This window comes from Pararge aegeria, chromosome 19 (assembly GCF_905163445.1).
Source record: "Pararge aegeria chromosome 19, ilParAegt1.1, whole genome shotgun sequence".
NCBI classification, from domain to species: Eukaryota; Metazoa; Arthropoda; class Insecta; order Lepidoptera; family Nymphalidae; genus Pararge; species Pararge aegeria.
This window is the reverse complement of record NC_053198.1, coordinates 597,371-609,521: the sequence shown is the minus strand read 5'-3', so window position 1 is coordinate 609,521 and position 12,151 is coordinate 597,371. Positions and strand designations below refer to the sequence as shown.

Below are 12,151 nucleotides of genomic sequence, written 5' to 3'. Positions count from 1 at the left end.
GAAAAGTACAGCATAGTTGGGTTGTTTTTGTTTTACGGCGTCGAGGTATGATATTGCCTCAGCGAGAGACTGGGGAACTTTGTAGAAAACTGAGCAGGGACCAAAGTTTCCGCGTGAATTATCGAAAAGTTTGATTATCGGTGTAAAACAGCGACTCAGAAAGCTGATTGCAGAGGCAGAGGAACTCTTTCCATTATTAAAACTAAACTCTACACAGATAAGTAAAATTAAAATATCTGTCTGTGAGTTCGAATGAATTGCTTTTTGTTAAGCTTCAATCGACTTTAAACGAGCAACATCTTGTATGCAATATACTAGACGTCGCCCTCGTTCTTCCACAGCATCTATTACGTTTTTATACAAACCGTGAGGACCGTTTATTTTCCTGGTATAAAAAGGAGCCTAGGTTACTTTCCGTTCTTTCAACTAACTCTATGGCAAAAATCGAATTGTTTGGTTGCTTAGTAAGGGCGTAAAGTAAAAATGAACAAACAAACATTCCTCTAGCCTTCTTAGGTAAACAGAAGATATCAAGCGTCAGAGAGTTTTTGTGAGTGCCATTACAAAATACCATATTGCCATTTGGTTGTCAGGAAAAGATCGCTATTTAGCGATAAGGCCGCCAAATTGTACGTTCTACCTTATTGTGCTGTTTATTTATTTAGAATACTTTATTGCACAATAGAAACAATACAAGAAATACACAAGAAAACAAAAAAAATAAGTAAAATTAAAAACAATTTAAAGAAAAAGAAAGTAATAATAGAAAACAAGAGGGACAGTGCAAACAATGAAACATGCACAGGCAAATAATAATAAATATGTATACATATATACTACATATTATATAACATACACATATATATATATATATACATATAATAAACAAATGTATGTACCTCATAGTAATACAATCTTTTGTACTAATACTACCTACTCAACACAATCTGCTGTTGTATTTGTATCTCTGTAAATTTTCTCTGTGGTGTACAATAACAGTGTATTCATTCATTCATACCATATCCAGATCGTCCATTATCCACACACACATTACAATTTATTGGTCTGTTTAACTGAGCTAAATTAAAAACTCCTGTTTCTCGAGTAGCATCTTTGAAACGTCAAGTCTGTCTGTTTTACTCTACCAGCGGTTAGGAAGGAAAATTCTACTGAGAACAAGCCTGCAAATAGAAACAGTAGTAGATCTTTTTGTGACAGCTCGTCCGGGGAAATACTACCATCATGCTCTTGTCTGCCGCAGAATGGTGCAGCAAAGTTGTAAGGATAGAGAAATGGGGGTCGACCATATAGAAGATGGGAAGACGACATAAAACAGACCGCGAACCAAGCTGGCGCCGAGTAGCGCACGACAGGAAACAGTTCTGGGAGCTAGAGGAGGCCTTTGTTATATTCATCAATACCTTACCAATCAATATTATTAATGTATATTTAAGTAAAAAAATATTACATTTTTTATTAGTAAGAAATTACTAGGTTCTGGAGTTAAAGGCTATTATTTTTTTTTATTAGCCTTTGAAACAACTGAACTAAGAATAAGTGAAGCTTTCAAAATTCAAATTCTTTATTTGGAAAAATACTTATGTATAGATCTTAACATTTTGTGTTCGCGTATTTTGTTGTTAACATCGACGTCCAAATATTGAGTTAAATAAATAAATGTCAGTATAAGTTAAATTATATAAATCAAGTCAAATATTTTTGTGCACTAAAAATTCCTGGACTGAAAAAAATTCATTGTGTAAAAGACATTTCTTCAAAGCAGGTTTAAATAGCCCAAAATTAACACTTCTGTATTATGAAATTAGTTGAAAACTTAAGAGCTTTCAGTAATCAATTTTACAGTTGTTGTATAATAGCCGAAATAGCTCAGTTGGGAGAGCGTTAGACTGAAGATCTAAAGATCCCCGGTTCAATCCCGGGTTTCGGCAAGTTTTTGTTTTTATTGGTGAACTACTCAAAATTTGCTCTTGTGTGTATATATCTTAAAACTTAACAAATTTCATTCGTATATTCGCAAAAATTCCAAAACGTAAATTTGTTTGAGTCGTCTATTTTCATGTATTGGTACAAAAACTATACATACTCAATCCCTGTGATGTAGTGTTATTTTGGTCTAATATAGTTATATAAAGCAATAAGTTTAATTTTCATTGAGGTTAATATTTTTAAAATGGGAATTATATCCGAGTCAGAGTTATTCGTGATTTTTAGGAAAAGCCAGTAAAAAAAAGGTGTAGAAAGAGCTAAGCCAGGTGCTAGTTTGATGCTTAGAGTAAAGTAAATAACGCGACTAATTTGTCAACTGGAGTTTATATAGTTACAATTTAATTAAATAAATAAATAAATAATGAAATCTATTTATTGTTTTCATCATTGCTAGGCTAGAAAAGTATGTCCTACGTAAACCAACTTATCCATTTACAAAGAAATATAATAATGGGACAAATGGCCGAGAACTTAGCCTTAGTGACCAGCGCTGGTTTACAGTTTGCTCTACCGGTTTTGTTGTTCAATTAAGGTAAATTAGCAACCTCCACAAATTTATTGACGGCCGATACGCAGTGGGCAGTGACCTGCTTTCTGAGTCTAAGGACGTGGGTTCGATACCCACAACTGGAAAATGTTTGTGCAATGAACATGAATATTTTTCAGTGTCTGGGTGCTATTATTCATAACAAATTTATTTATCCTTTCATCTTAGTACCCAGAAAACAAGCTACTTTTTGGGGCTAGATGGCGATGTGTGTATTTTCGTAGCATATTTATTTATATATTTTATTTATTTATGTAATACGGATTAAATAACCTTTCATTTAATCGTATTTAATGTATTTTAAGATGTTTTTTCTAAGAATATTAAAGGAAGAAATACTAATTCGAAATACCCGTTCTCAATTTTGGATCACACCTACGTTACTTGACTGACCATAACACCAAAGTGTATCGATATAATTGAATATAATGGATAAAAAATAAATAGCGTATGAGAACAGATATATTTTACGCAAATAAGAAGAGTTTTTAATTCAAAATTCATTTATTTTTACTAGGTTAGGTTATTTATAAGCATGCGCATGTGGCGGAGAGTTCGAGAGACGACGATATGGAATCTCAACCGATCCTTCGTAGGGGGATCGGACGTAAGCGTCTTGCTCAAACGCTGCCTGCCCCCTTGATGAGGACCTCCGGCAATGGATGCGGGTAATCCGTCACCCGTTGGAGATGAGTCCTCGGGTTGGGAGGCGCACCCGGTGTCCCCAGTTCACTTCGGCGATTTGTAGGGCCAGTTTAGGGTCTCAGAGGCTCTGCAACGGCGGGCGCCGCTAGCTGGGTAGCGGCTGTGTGCGAAAGCGTTCCCGTGGCCCAGTCACCTGGCGACTGGTTGGTACACCGTGGGGTCTCAGCCAGTACGAGTCCGACATATCCGCTGCACCCCTCCGTGGTGCGATAGTATCCATGAGGATTTTCCCACGAAAATAAACCAAAAAGTTATTTTATAAGCAGAAGTTTATTTTTTATTTTATTCATTTATTTGTGAACAGTAACATAACTTTACCGCTAATGAATGAAACGACGATCACTGCAAAAGTATGAAACTTCCTTTTGATACGTCAAGTATGTATGTTTGTAGTGTCAATGGTTTGGCTATTTTTTTATAGTTATAAATGTCGAACCAAGCGAATAAACGGATGCTTAGTGGACAATCACTGTCTAAAAACAGAGCAATACTTCACAGGACATGCAAGGTGCATGCTGCAACGTGCCGCCCTTAGTTCATCAACCTGAGAGTTGTTGTTAAGCCTCATGTGACTGTAATAACACCCGCACCCACACCCTTCGGACCAGACAAACAATGCTGCTTAACGGCAGAAATAAGCCCGGTGGTAGTACTTTGGTGGTAGCTCTGTCACACGAAGCTCTACTACTATTCAATATTAGTATTAAAAAGAGAAACCAAAGCAAGATTTAAGCAAGTTAGTCAGTCATTTATAGTCGAAATTTCAAGGTCACGGTGCATTTTAGATTTCAGTTTCGTTCTTGTTTCTTTTCCTTACCAGAAAAGTTCAAAGTAACATACGTACATTTTTGACTACGCACAATCCTAACTAATAATCAAATTCAAATTCAAATTTAAAAATTCTTTATTCATGTAGGCCTATCACAGGCATTAACTTAACTAAACCGTAATAAACCACGGCCAACAGCTACTTATCAAATATATTCCGCTCTACTTTACCAAAAGTTAGTCTGCCTGGCAGAAAATTCCAAAACGTATTAATTTTAGCTTTGTGTCTATTTTTTTGCAATTTAGTATTAAAACAAACAAATTAATAATCAATGAGAAGTAAATATGAAGACCTGGATAGCAGCTTCATTTTTTTGCCTTTTGGAGTAGAGACTTTGGGACCGCGGGGTCTGGAGGCAAGAGCTCTTTTCAAAGCATTATCGAAAAGGGTTATCGAGTCTACCGGTGATCCTAGAGTGGGCAGTTACCTTGGCCAACGAATTAGTTTGGCCATCCAAAGGGGCAATGCTGCCAGCATCTTAGGAACTGTGCCTCGCAGAGGTGGTTTCGAGGACGTTTTAGATTTTATTTAGTTTTAAATAGTTTATTTTATATTATAATTTATATTTAATAATCAATTGAGAATAAGTTATACTGGAAAATATACAACGTGTAAATGAAAACCGAAATATTACTTCATATGCTTTAGAGATACCTTTTTTTTTTTTTTGTTGACGGGGGGGAAATTTCCTGATTACGAGATACCCGAATTGTAAATAATTGGGTTATGTGGGATTTCTACCCACTAAAACCCCCTCGGTTGCCGGCCTCAGCACATGAAGGGAGGCTCCGGGATCTCCTAAGAACGCACCGGTGCCTCCCGTGTACGACGCCTTTTTGGGCACGTCCCGGGAAGAACACTTCCACACTTTACCAATTTAAACTTATCTGTGGAACCGAAAACCTAATAGTTTTTGAGTAAACCACTGCCATAGTTTTTATATGCCGAAATTATATACAGCCTTCACATGCAAAATTAAAATCAACTGACTCCTGTCACATTATTAGGTACGCGTCGCGTGGCGTAGGTACTATGCGCGTGTCAGTCTTTTATCATCAATAGGGATCTTATAAGTAAACACATAAAATGTTTTGTATTTGTTTGTATTGGAAAATAAATACGCTTCTTTGGATACTATACAGAGTAATACTTATAAAATATCCTTATGCACCATTCAACAGTATTTCGTAATTCGATTACACGTATATGGTAATATGAAATCCAATCCAATGGTATACACCATTAGGTTGTCCTAACCTATTCAGTTCGATGTGTAAGGCAGCCTCGCTTTAGCTCGCTCGAACCGTTTTTTCATTGAATTACAGCACACACGGGCTGACGTGGCGTATTAGGTAGCGAAGATAATTAATGCTATAATTACATATATATATTAGCCTGTGAATTCTCGTACCTTAGCATCTTACTATGAATTGCTATTGGTGTGTTGTGTAATATATTGAAACTGCTAAGCTTGTCTACTTTTCGTACTTTCACAGTGTTATGTACTACGGGATCTTGCTGGGACAAAGCAGCTGATATATTTAAATTACAAAAAACACCTGTCCGATCAATCTACAAACTTAGGTCGCACGAATCTCTCTGTGAAAAATTTAAGAAAATAAATATATGCGGTAGCTTCGCAATAAGTATATTTAAAATAATTTTATCTTTGTGAAACATAACATTAGTCCTTATAAAAAAAGTGGATATAAACAATAGACTGGCTAGAAATGGACATAAATTAGTGATATCAGCATATCGTTGTATCGTAAATATACCTGGTATAAAAAGCCAATGTTATTCTCCGTTCTTTCAACTAACTAAATGCTAAAAAGCAAGTCGATTTGTTGTTTAGTTAAAGCGTAAAGTAAGGACAAACTAATAAACACGCTTTGGCATTTATAATATATCGGGTCTCCTCCCACAGTGAGAAGGGTTTGGGACGTAGTCTGAATCCCTGACCCACTGCGGATTCGTGGATTTACACGCTTTTTAGAACATTATGTAGAACCCTTAGTTCGGTTTCCCCACGATGTTTTATCTTCAGTAAATCTTATTTTGATTGCTTTAATAGATTTATTACATTAGTATGGATTTATGTTCCTACTAACAATATTGTAATAATAATTACTAAAATGCATTTTATAATATTCAGAGGTGTATAATGTATATATATATAAATCGAATACGATACATCAAAACTACGATGCTTTTAGCGAGGACGTTTACCGTAGATCCACCGGAGCAATCAAATACATTTCAGAGGAACTTTAGCTGTTCAAAGAACAAAGCCATCGCCGCGGTAATGTGGGCATTGGGGATAATTCGCGGGCTTTGTAGGGCTGAATGGGAGTAATGCGCGCCATCTTGTATGCCCTTTATCTGACCCCTCGTGATCGAGTGCTCGAATAGCAACGCTACGCGGGTATTCTCCAGACATTCGAACCTCGCTGTTACTGTACCTCATTAGTCCGTCATTAATCCAGTCACTTGAAATTTTATTTCTTTTTCATCAAAGATTGGTACACCTTTATTTTTTATGTTTATCATCATCATCCTCATATCAACCCGTTAATGGCCCACTATGGGGCACGAGTCTCCTCCCACAATAAGATAGACTTGAGGCCGAATTCCATCACGCTGGCCTAGTGCAGATTGTTGGAGTCCACACACCTTTGAGAACATCATGAAGAACTCTCAGGCATTCAGGTTTCCAGTCAGTCAAGCACGGCTTTATACAATATTTTTTTTTCCATTTTGGTAACATTTGAAGTTGATTATTGGAAATTAACTTTTATGATTTGCCTCTCAATTCTAGCGTGTAATTTTTTATTCCATCTTTAGGATTTCATAAAGTTTCTTGGTATTATTCCAAATAACGCTCAAGCATCGGATAGTTGCTCGTGAAATTCCTGGTGACTGGGAATTGGCACAGAATTCGGGGTAATTTACAGCTTCAAACTTTTAAAATCTCTCTCTTGGTTGAAGGTTAAAACTAACCGTTTGTCTTTTGAACCGAACAATTTTAATAATGCAAGCATATAGAGGCGCAGTATCTACTTTTCCTGTAACCATTAAGTAGCATTTTCAAGCTCTTATAGTTTTTGTCGAGACACTTCAGAACATTTATAAAACACCAAGTTTAATTCAAAATTTTATTCGTAAGTATTAGTAGTAGGTTAGTCATGAAATGTATTGTCCATCTCCGAGCATTGGAGAGCACGTCACTATAATTATACTGACCTGTGACAATAACTATAACACTATATATGTGATGATGCAATCTAAGATGGTAGCGGGCTAACCTGTAAAGTCAAAGTCAAAGTCAAATATTTCTTTATTCAAATAGCCACTAAAATGGCACTTTTGATGCGTACATTACATGTAAAATATGACATAGGAGTGAGTAGTAATAAATAAATTCGTCAACTTAAAACTAAAGCTATGAGGGTTCCAAACGCGCCCTTAGAAGAAGCCCACAACAAACTTAGCCGGTTGTTATTTTTTTGCGTCATCATCATCTCACATTGTCATTTAAAAACTATTAAAGAAGCAACCTGGTTAGAGGAATAAGTAAAGTAAGAGCAGCTATATTTAACCCATAATCAGTATCTACGCGACATCGTACATGAACGCTAAATCGCTTAGCAGCGCGTCTTTGTCGGTACACCGGAAACCACCACCCAGAGTAGACCAGAGAAAACCCACAAATTATAATTTCCCTACCGGGAAACGAACTCAGGACCTCTAACTTAAAACTACAGCGCTCACTGGGAATTCATCAAATCATACCTAATATATATATAAAAAAAAAACTTTTTTTTATAATAAGTGTGATATAAATACACGTTATTATTAGTTTTTTATTTATCCAATCAATTTTATGTAATATCTATATACATTTTATATATCACATATCTAATTTTATGTGATATATAAAATGTATTTATGACTAACCTAACTAATACTTATGTCGATTCAGTAGGCATCGAAACATCAAGTGCACTTCCCGAAGTCCTAGAAATCTAAAATTTGGCATGCAAACTAGGATTTGCACGCCAAGAACAAAACATTAATGAGAGATCTGTAACTTTCAACTCCCAAGTCCCCAATAACGCAGAGCGTTTTACGAAAATAAATGAAACCCAAGCCATAACATTTCATGTCAAATTTGGTTGCTCAAACTGCGTCACTTCTTTAATTTTTAAGTCGTACGAAGCTTTCCTTTACGAAGCTAATGGATGGCTTTGGCTTTCCTTGGAGGACCGAGTTCGAACCCCGTCACCAATAACTTTTCTTATTATTATTTAAAAAAAAAGTTTTAGTTTTTTATGAAGTATGATTTGATGACCTCCCTCGTGCAGCAGTGGGCGCTGTGGTTTTAAGTTGGAGGTCCTGAGTTCGTTCAATAAATTTTAGGGAAAGGCAGTGTTTATGTGCGTTTATGATGTGCACGCCACCATAGTGACTTGCTGTCCGATTCTCGGAGATGGACAACGCTAATTTTTTTTTTTTTTTTTCTTTATTTGGAAAACAAACAGCTATAAATAAATTTTTACAATGGATAAACTTAATTATAGATCTTACACAAGCCAATAAAGTTTCCACTATTAATTAAAATTATCATAATGATACGGGAGTTTGGTTTAATTATATATAAGTAACTTATACTAAGTAATACTAGTTACAATAAGTTAATAACGCAAAAATGATTGCTCATTTACAAAAAGTTAATCTAAGAAAAAACACACATTCAAGTGCATTTTTTGATAGCAGATACAAACTTTCCATACTTATAATAAAATTGGTCTATATGTTGATACTTATTATTGTAAATATCACATGTTCTTATAATAAATCTGTTCCGGCTATAATTGGTCTTAGCACGTGGGAGAAGGTACGTATTCATTTTACGATTAGTACGTTTGTCGGATTTGGGAACACAAAATTTTATTTTATTTGTAATTTCCAGTCTCCTCTTTTTAAACTTCGAGCTGGTAAAGAGAAGAAGAAACAATAAGGAGTACACAATGTAGACATGCAAAGGCGGCCTTGTTGCTGCAAGCAATCTCTTACAGGCAACCTTTGTAGATAGGACTTACAGCAAGAGAACGGGATAGTGACAAGAGTGTAAAGCGCTGAGAGTTATAATTAAATCCAACCGAGAATCGAACCGAGACGGTCGTGACACATAATGTCAAAGTCAAATTCTTTATTCAAACACAAAATCAAGCTGACTAGACCAACGAGACATTCTAACACTGTTCATACAATACCTCGTATTCAAGTTTGCGAGAGAACCCCAGAGTCAGTAATCTGACCGCTCTCGCAGTAGGGTAGTAGTGTTGAAATGCGAGCGGCGCGGCGCGACGTCTGCAGCATGTCACTAATCAGGGCTGCCACTAGCGCTATATAAACGTTACAATTCAAAATTCGTTTATTTCAAATAGTTTATAAGCAATTTTGAAACGTCATGTCAGTCTGTTAGTAGTGGCTCTACCCCTAGTTCGAATAAAAAAAAAATCTAAATTGTTTTATTTATGCAGACCTTATCACACGCACTTATGAAGCGTTTATACATTTAACATGTTACACTAATGTTAGTGATGGATGGTGATAACTGCATTTGTAAACTTAAAACTAAAGATAGGCTCTCAAACTTTACCAGATCTTTTTTTTTGTTATCACAATCTCACAGTCCAGTTAAGTTAAACTATGAAGTAAGAGCAATTCATACCCAAGCTTTTTTATCATACATGTAATCCTTAATACTATAATATAATTTTTGTATAAGCTTACGTTTTATATAAACTTTGAACTTATTAAGAGACATCTTAAGGATTTCATCTGATAATTTGTTATAAAATGATATACTGTTACCCTTAAATGATTAACTAATTTTACGCAGCCTAGTAAACTGCACTACAAGTTTATTTTTACTTCTGATATTAATATTGTTACAGTCCACTTTCTTTTTAAATTTTGTTATATAATATAACAAAAGTTCGGAAGGCAGATTCTACCGAGAAAAGCCGGCAAGAAACTCAGCAGACTAACCTTTTTAAAGTCATTTTACAGTTTCTAATCTTTAGGTTTGTTCTTTCTTGTGTAAGATGAGACCGGTGCGACCTGCTTCCAAAAAGCCTTGTAGTTAAATTATGTAAAAAGTTATTAAAAGTTAATTTACTTAAAATAAGAGGCACAAGGACTTGACCGCTCCGTTCGCTTTAGGATCACAAAACCTGGGTTAAAATCCCGGGTCGGGCCTAAACTTGTTAGATATTGTGTTTTTTTCTTTTAAAGAATTTTCACTACCAGCCCCGAGTTAAGAAATTGGCGGTGTGAACCTTCGTGCGTCGGACAGCCGTAGGTCCCAGTTATCAATAACTTGCGACAATAGTCGTTAAAACCCGCCAACCCGAATTGGAGCCCCGCGCCGAGTCTATGCTCTAAAGCTGTCTCGCATATGAGAGAAGAAGCCTATGCCCAGCTGTGGGGCTTTAATAGGCTAAGGTTGATAATGATTAACGAAGGTCACAAGGGTGTAAGGGGGAGACTATTACCAGGGAAGCAGCGTATAGCGTTATGCGAGAGGACCGATTATAAGCATAACTTTTACAAAGGAAATAAAGACCATCCACAGCCCCTAGTCTCCGGCGGCCTCTCGCTATTCCTCTGGCAGCAGTTATGATAACGGGAGGTAGGGGGTGTCAACGAAGATCAGCGTTCTCAGCAACACAAACTGTGGAAACTGTCAGCTCAGAATAATGATTGTGTGCTTCTATTAAACTACTGGCGAAGCTCAAGACGTTTTTCTCTTCTCTACCCTCCTTTTGACTTATATCTTGGTCTGGATAATCAAATGCAGAAAATAGTACGAGACGTACAACCTAACTTTCTAATCTCTCCAAGGAGAATAAAGAAAAGAAAATAATATACCGGTTTTTCTCCGATAAAATAACAACCAAATAAAAATTATTTTCACGAAATAATTCTGCACAATACAAAAACGTTATTTTTAAGTCATCCATATGAAAGGCTTAACAGCGTTGTAAAACTGGATATGCGTCAACCCTACTGAAAAACTGAAGCGGAATGCTAGAACACCCACAGTTTAACATGTAAAACAGCTTAAATTGTTTACATTACTATTAGAATCGCTACCTTACTCCTTAACAGTTAAAGTACAATTTAGGTTACAAACACAAACCAATGGATCCTCATAATAGGTTTCTTGGAAATTCAACCGTAATCAATTATGATAGAGTCGAAGTTTGTTGTACGGAATGAGGTGATAGGGATGTTCGGTGTTGTAGTATAAGAGCCAGACACCGTAAAATGCCTCACCGCTCGACATAAAGGCATATTCAGTGGCCTCGCTACCCCTTTCCAAGTTACATTGGATTAATAAATACGCGTTGAATGATTGATATTCCATATCTGAACATATTACCTATATGCGGTAATAGCCTAGTGGGTGCGACGGATTCCCTATCGGGAGTACCGAGTTCATTCCCCGGCACGCACCTCTAAGTTATCGTAGTTATCTGCGTTTTAAGAAATTAAATATCGTTTAGCACTTTTAATGCGTACATGAGAATTACACCGTAGTGAGATGATGGCGATAACCATATTCGTGAACTTAAAACTAAAGCTACGAGGGTTCCAAACGCGTCCTGGTCTAAGAAGAAGCCCACAAAAAACATAGCCGGGTGTTTTTTTTTGTTATCACCATCTCACATTGTCATTTAAAATTATAAGAAGAGCAACCTGGTAAGGGCAATAATTCACACCCAAAATTTTTATCGATTACATAGTCCTTTATAGTATAATATGACATTTCTATAAGTTTACGTTTAATACAAACTTTGAACTTTTTAAGAGACATCTCCAAAATGTCAATCGGTAGTTTATTGTAGAATTGTATGCAATTTCCCTTACACGAATTATGAATTTTATGTAACCTAGTTTATTTTTTATTGATTATAGAAATGTTTTTATGAACATACGTAAAATTTTCAAATATGTACTGACTGTCATTATTTTAAAATCTTTAAATTTAT

General features: G+C 35.9%; 1 non-coding gene across 1 annotated transcript; it reads left to right on the top strand.

Annotated features, from left to right (window-relative positions):
* Positions 1-1,876: 1,876 nt before the first annotated feature.
* On the top strand, positions 1,877-1,949 carry Trnaf-gaa. The gene has a single exon. It is a non-coding gene; the product is annotated as a tRNA-Phe (tRNA).
* Positions 1,950-12,151: the final 10,202 nt, after the last annotated feature.